Source organism: Phacochoerus africanus, chromosome 8 (genome assembly GCF_016906955.1).
Source record: "Phacochoerus africanus isolate WHEZ1 chromosome 8, ROS_Pafr_v1, whole genome shotgun sequence".
Lineage (NCBI taxonomy): Eukaryota > Metazoa > Chordata > Mammalia > Artiodactyla > Suidae > Phacochoerus > Phacochoerus africanus.
The window spans coordinates 84,274,469-84,281,916 of NC_062551.1; positions in this window are offsets into that span (position 1 = coordinate 84,274,469).

Below are 7,448 nucleotides of genomic sequence, written 5' to 3' on the forward strand. Positions count from 1 at the left end.
TGGGTGCCATCCCTCTTTACCCCTTCCCTCACTAATGAACCTTCCATGGCTCCCCATTGCTCTTTGGATAAAGCCCAAACTCTTCACCAAGTTTTCTACTACTGGACCCCTGCCTCCACCCCTCCAATCTCACCTCCTACTCCTCTCTTCCACATGTCCTTTGCCTAAGCCACTCCATGAGTAGATGTTAAGATCATGCAAGCAGACAGTCCCGGGTTCAAGTCTGAATTTTGCCACTTACCAGATGTGGAAGTTTGTAGATAAATCAATTTCCTTCTCTAAGCCTCAGTTACCACATCTGGGAAAATGGGCATCATTGTCATACTTCTTCTTAGAATCACTGTAGGGATTAAATGAATCCATATGGTGCTGAGCACAGCACCTGACACTCCCAAGTTCCTGTAATTCTTATACTGTCCTCTGCTACAAAGAGCATTTCTTACTGTCAGTCTTACTACTCCTTATGACCCAGCTCATATGTCACCTCTTGGAGGAAATTTTTCTTGATGTTCACACTCTGTTCCCCAAGTGAAATCAGTCTCACTTTCCAGACTCGCTTGCACTTTGCACCTCTATACAGCACTTGTAATAGTGTCCTTGCGCTCTTTCCCCCATTACCCCGAGAATTCCCAGGGAGAGCCGGAACAATACCTTCTTAACTGTAACCCAGTGCCTGGCATGCAGCAGGTGCTCAAAAATGTTGGTAGAAGTGGGAGTTCCTGTTGTGGCTCAGTGGTAACAAACCCGACTAGTATCCATGAGGGTGTGGGTTCAAACCCTGGCCTCGTGCAGTGGGTTAAGGATCCAGCATTGCCCTGAGCTGTGGTGTGGGTCACGGATGCATCTTGGATCCTGCGTTGCTGTGGCTGTGGTATAGGCTTGCAGCTACAGCCCCGATTCAACCCCTAGCCTGGGAGCCTCCATATGCCATGTATGCCATGAGTTAGGCCCTTAAAAAAAAAAAAAAAAAAGTTGGTAGAAGTGAATAGAGGCGTCACTTTCAGTGCCTTTCCTGAGCCCCTTGCAGGAAGGAGGCCTGAGTGATGCTGGGACCTAGTTGCCCGAGTCCCATTCCAGCTCTGGCGCAGGGTATGTTGGTACGTGTGTGCGGGGGTGGGGGGGTGGCAGTGGGTGGAAGAAACTCCTGACTTCTGGGCTCTTTCTTCCCAGCTGGGACCCATCCTGGAGGGAGGGAGAAGGTGAGAGGAGGTCCAGGTGCTGAGCAGGGGTGAGGTGGAGCTGTAACAGCAGCTGGGGCGTGGGTGGGTAAGAGCTGGCAGACTCCAGCTCCTCCAAGACCAGGGCTGAGGCTGGCAGGACAGGACCTCACAGCCCAAGTCCCCGCCTGCCATGCCCCACCTCATCCTGGCACCTGGATTAAGTGACTTTTCAGGTTATAAAACTACATCTTGATTTGCAAGGAAGCAGAATCCAAGCCTGGCCTTGTCTGGTTGCTGAACAGGGAGAAAGGGGAGTGTTTCCTTCTCTTCTCCTTTCTGCGTAGGCAACCCCTTGCAATCCTGGGCACATCCAAGAAGGTAATACTCTTTGCAAACCCAGGTTAAGGTCACATTATCCCTGATTGTTGCTTCAATTGCTGCTCCTGCCACTCCCCTTATTTGACACCCTTTGCTCCCTGCCTAGTGCCCTCAGGATAAAGTCCCAACTCCTAACCCAACCCTTAAAGCCCTGGGCCATCTGGCCCCTGCCTCCTCTTGGACTTTCACTTCCCTCTCTCACTGCTTCCTCAACTTCTGGCCTTTTCTCGGCTCTTCCAGAAAAAGACTGTCCCTTCTTCCCTCTGGGCCTTCACACATACTGTTTGCTCTGTCTTGAATGCTTTTTTCTCATCCCCTGATAATTTTGTTTTATGTGGAGTGCTTTTGATGCCCAAGAATTTTTCACCTATCCCAAGATCATGAACATAATCCCATATGTTTTCTTCTAGAAGTTTATAGTGTTAGCTTTCACAGTTTAGGTCCATGATTCATCTTGGATTAATTTTTGTGCATTGTCAGGGAGGGGTTGAGACTCATTCTCTTTCAAATTCCTACCTATTCTTGACAGTTCAGCTTATCCCTCACCTCCTTGGAGAAGCCCTCCTTGATTGTTCCCAGACTGGATCAGTTCTTCCCACCCCACAGCCCATAGCACCCTCTACTTTATTGTAGAACTTGTCACAATTGTCATTAAACAATGATCTGTAGGAGTTCCTTTCGTGGTTCAGTGGTTAACAAGTGCGACTAGGAACCATGAGGTTGCGGGTTCAATCCCTGGCCTCAATCAGTGGGTTAAGGATCCGGCGTTGCCATGAGTTGTAGTGTGGATCGCAGACGTGGGTCAGATCCCACGTTGCTGTGGCTGTGGTGTAGGCTGGCATCTGTAGCTCCGATTAGACCCGTAGCCTGGAAACCTCCACATGCCACAGGTGCGGCCCTAGAAAAGACAAAAAGACAAAAAAAAACCACAATGATTTGTGTAATTTGTTGTTTAACAATCTTGTACATTGCAGCTCTCTAAGCTCAAAGCTTGTGACCGTCTCTTAAGAAACTTTGTACTAAGATATACATTAAAGGGGTTCCCATTGTGGCTCAATGTAATCTTCCTAAGGATGTGTTTTCAATCTCTGGCCTGGTTCCACTGGTCAAGGATCCACTGTTGCTGCATCCTGTGGTGTAGATCACAGATGTGGCTCAGATCCAGTGTTGCTATGACTGTGGTGTAGGCCTGCAGCTACAGCTCAGATTTAACTCCTAGCTTGGGAACTTCCATATGCCGAAGGTGCTGCCATAAAAAGAAAAAAAAAAAATATATATATATATATATGTATATATATTCAATATGCTGTGGGTGCAGCCATTAAAAATTTAAAAAAATAAAATATACATTCAGAAAACTGAACATATCAAAATATACAACTTGTGGGAGTTCCCTTGTGGCACAGCAGGTTAAGGTTTCAGTGTTATCAATGCAATGGCTCAGGTCACTGCTATGGTGGGGATTTGATCCCTGGCCCAGGAATTTCCATGTGCCATGGGCATGGCCAAAAAAAAAATTCAGGAGTTCCCACTGTGGTGCAGTGGGTTAAGAATTCAACCTTGGCGGCTTGGGTTGCTGTGGAGGCACAGGTTTAATCCACAGCCCAGTGCAATAGGTTAAAGAATCTGGCATTGCCACAGTTGCAGTGTAGGTCACAGCTGTAGCTCAGATTCAGGCTCTGGCCCAGGAACTTCCATATGCTGCAAGGTGCGGCCATTAAGATAGATAGATAGATAGATAGATAGATAGATAGATAGATAGATAGATAGACAGACAGACAGATACACACACACACACATATACACAACTTGATGAATTTTCCCAAATTGAACACTCCTGTAACTGGTACCCAGATCAAGATGTAGACCATTATAGGAGTTCCTGCTGTGGTGCAATGGACTGGTGGTGTCTCTGGAGCGATGGAACGCAGGTTTGATCCCTGGCTTGGCAGAGTGGATTAAGGCTCTGGCGTTGCTGCAGCTGTGGCTCAGATATGATCTCTGGCCTAGAAACTCCACGTATTGTGGGACGGCCGGAAAAAAAAAATGGAGTTTCTGTCGTGGCACAGCAGAATGGAATCCGACTGGTGTCCATGAGGATGTGGGTTTGACCCCTGGCTTAGCTCAGTGGGTCTGGGATCCAGAATTGCCATGACCTGTGGTATAGGTCGCAGATGCGACCTCCATCCTAAGTTGCTGTGGCTGTGGCATAGGCCGGCGGCTGCAGCTCTGATTTGATCCCTAGCCTGGGAATTCCCCCATGGGTGCAGCCCTAAAAAACAAAAACAAAACAAAACAGAAAAGATGCAGGCCATTATGATCCTGAACATTTTCTGTACCCAGGAGCCCCCTCATGTCCCTTCCAACAAGGGCTGTCTTTTTTTACCCTTGTAGTCTCAGCACCCAGCACAGAGCTTGGCATTTTTTTTCCTTTTTAGGGCTGCACCTTTGACATATGGAAGTTCCCAGGCTAGGATGCCACTGCAGGCCTACACCACAGCCATAGCAACACCAGATCCGAGCCACATCTGTGCCCCACACCATAGCTTGAAGCAATGCTGAATCCTTAACCTACTGAGCGAGGCCGGGGATCGAACCCATATCCTCATGGATACTGGTCACTTCTTAACCTGATAAGCCACAACGAGAACTCCAAGCTTAGCATTCTTAAATGCTAAAAACAAACAAACAAACAAAAACGCAAACTTTGTTCAATGAATGAATCTCAGCTCTCACTCCAGCTCAGTGTGTCCTTGAAGAGGTCCCTCTGCTTTCTGGGTCTCAGTTTGCTTGTTTATAACACGGGGAGGGGTAGGATGGAGGGAGGTTGGAGAATCACTTTGGGGCTTTTCCAGATATGGCATCTGGACAGAATTAAACCCCCAGGTTCTGACAATACATTGTCAGGTGGAATTCCCTGGTCTCAGTGGGTTAAGAATCCAGTGTTGTCTCTGCTGTGGCCTGGGTCACTGCAGTGGCATGGGTTTAATCCCTGGCCTGGGAACTTCCACGTGCCATGGGTGAAACAAAACAAAACAAAAACTATATATATATATAGTCAGGAATTATTTTGGTTTCCTGCTTAAAAATATGGACCTGGGGGATTAGAAATTTGATCCGCGTAGGGCATCAAGAGCCTGGTCAGAAGACCTGGGTTTGAGTCCTGGCCTGGACTCTGGGTGACCCTGGGCAAGTCCCTTTCCTCCCGGGCCTTCTGGGTTTCTTCACTTAAAATGAGGTTGGCTTCAAAAGCCAGTGATGCTGGCTCCAGGCCTCTGAGCACCAAGTTTCATTTCCTGGAGCACCAGCAGCTCTGGCTCTGGCCTCCTCCCTGCCAGGCACTGTGGGGGGAGAGGAAAGCACAGGATGTGAGAACGGCTCTAGCAAAGGGAACTCACAGTCTGGCCAGGGGGACCCAATGTTCAGCCAGGAACCAAATGGAAAATGGCCTGATGGTCCAAGTGATTCTCTACGTGTGGGGCTGAAAGGAGAGCTAGAATGTTCCAAGTAGGGGCAGGAGACCTGGAGGTGGGGGTGGGGGGAAGACAGAGATGGCTTCCTGGGGAGAAGCCTCTGGAAATTGGCAGGGCAGCCCAGGGGCGCTTCCCAAAGATGGGCGGAGGCAGGAAGGAGGAAATTGGGTCCAGGTGACCACAGAGCAGCAACTTGGCCAGGGAGTAGGAAAGGCGGGAGCTTGGGCAGCCGCCCCACAGCTGAGCCTTGAGGAGGAAGGGGGGCTGCTGCTGCTTCGGCCTTGGCCCCGGGAAAGCGCCACCTTCTCAGGCCACAGGCCAGGAAGGAGGATGTTGTTGTGAGCTCAGGCTAGAAGGGGCCTCTCTCTGAGCAGCTCCCCGGGGCCCTGCCCAGCTATCCTGGGGCTGCAGGACAGAGGGTAAGAGGCAGAGTCAAGCTCCAGTCCCCCAGTTCCTTCCAGAGGGCCCTCCCTTCAGCTTGGATCACATTTCTGCCTCTTCCTGGCTTTACAAGCAGGGGGCACTCAGAGCATCTTGATCAAATCCCATTCCTCAGACGGATGACTGAGGCAGAGGGCTTGGTAGCCAAGTGATGGAACCGAGTTATAATTATACTAGTGGTAAAAGACAGCAGAACGTAGAGTTAAGAGCTTAACTCCCTTGGAGTTCCCGTCGTGGCGCAGTGGAAACGAATCCAAGACTAGGAACCATGAGGTTCCGGGCTCAATCCCTGGCCTCACTCAGTGGGTTAAGGATCCGGTGTTGCTGTGCGCTGTGGTGTAGGTTGCAGATGTGGCTCGGCTGTGGCTGTGGTGTAGGCTGGCGGCTACAGCTCAGATTAGACCCCCAGCCTGGGAACCTCCATATGCTGCAGGGGCGGCCCTAAAAAGACGAAAGACAAAAAAAAAAAAAAAAAAAAGGAGCTTAACTCCCAAGGTTCGACGCCCATCCATGTCATTTCTAAGCTTAGGCAAATTTCTTTTTGTTTCTTTTTTTTTTTTGTCTTTTTGCTATTTCTTTGGGCCGCTCCCACGGCATATGGAGGTTCCCAGGCTAGGGGTTGAATTGGAGCTGTAGCCACCGGCCTACGCCAGAGCCACAGCAACGCGGGATCCGAGCCGCGTCTGCAACCTACACCACAGCTCATGGCAACGCCGGATCGTTAACCCACTGAGCAAGGGCAGGGACCGAACCCGCAACCTCATGGTTCCTAGTCGGATTCATTAACCACTGCACCACGACGGGAACTCCCAACTTAGGCAAATTTCTTAACCCTCCCATGCCTCAGTTTCCTCATCTGTAAAGTGGGATGATGAAATACTACTTATGCAGTTGTTGTGAGGATTAAATGTGGCAATAGATATAAAAGCAATTAGATATAAAGTACTGCCACCACACAGGCAGGAAAATGAACAGGCTTTGGAGTCATTCCTCTACCCTGAGCTTTAGTTTCCTTATCTCCATTTTTTTTTTTCTTTTTTTAGGGCCACATCCGAGGCATATGGAGGTTCCCAGCCTAGGGGGTTGAATCAGAGCTGCAGCTGCCGGCCTACATCACAGCTCATAGCAATGTCAGATCCTTAACCCACTGAGCAAGGCCAGGGATCACACCCGAGTCTCCATGGATACTACTCTGGTTTGTTACTGCTGAGCAACAATGGGAACTCCTCTTTTTTTTTTTTTTTTCGTCTTTTCTAGGGCCGAACTTGCGGCATATGGAGGTTCCCAGGCTAGGGGTCTAATTGGACCTGTAGCCACCGGCCTACAGCACAGCCACAGCAATGCCAGATCCGAGCCGCGTCTGCAACCTTCACCACAGCTCACGGCAATACCAGATCCTTAACCCACTGAGCAAGGCCAGGGATCGAACCCTCAACCTTATGATTCCTAGTCAGATTCGTTAACCACTGAGCCAGGACAGGAACTCCCGGGAACTCCTCTTTATCTCTAAGATGATGCTAATAATTCCTGCCTTTCAGGACATTTGTGAAGATTTGTAAGGACAAGCTGGCTCCTGATACAAGTACACCAGAGGACTTTCTCTCCCATCTCCTCCCTGAGTCACCATCGGCATGTTCAAATCTATTCACCCAGTCCCAGCAAACAGCTGCCCCTTGGCCACCTCCCAGGCTTAAGAATCTACCCTGGCAGTGGCGCTTGGACTCGGCCAGGGCTATTCAGGCTCTGGGAGCTAGCTCAAGGGATTCTAGGATCTGAGTACCCAGAGCTGGTCTAGAGGGTCAGAGGTGGGCTCCAGGTGGGCATGGCCTCTTGGCCTCTCTGACTGCTCATTCCACGGGGAAGAGCCCAGTAGAGAAGGCCTAGAGTGGGCCCTGTGAAATGGGGGCGGGTGGTTCCTAACTCCCTGGTTGCCTGGACCTAAGGTCCAAACTAATTAAGAATAAATGATGAAGTTCCTACCATGGCACAATGGGAA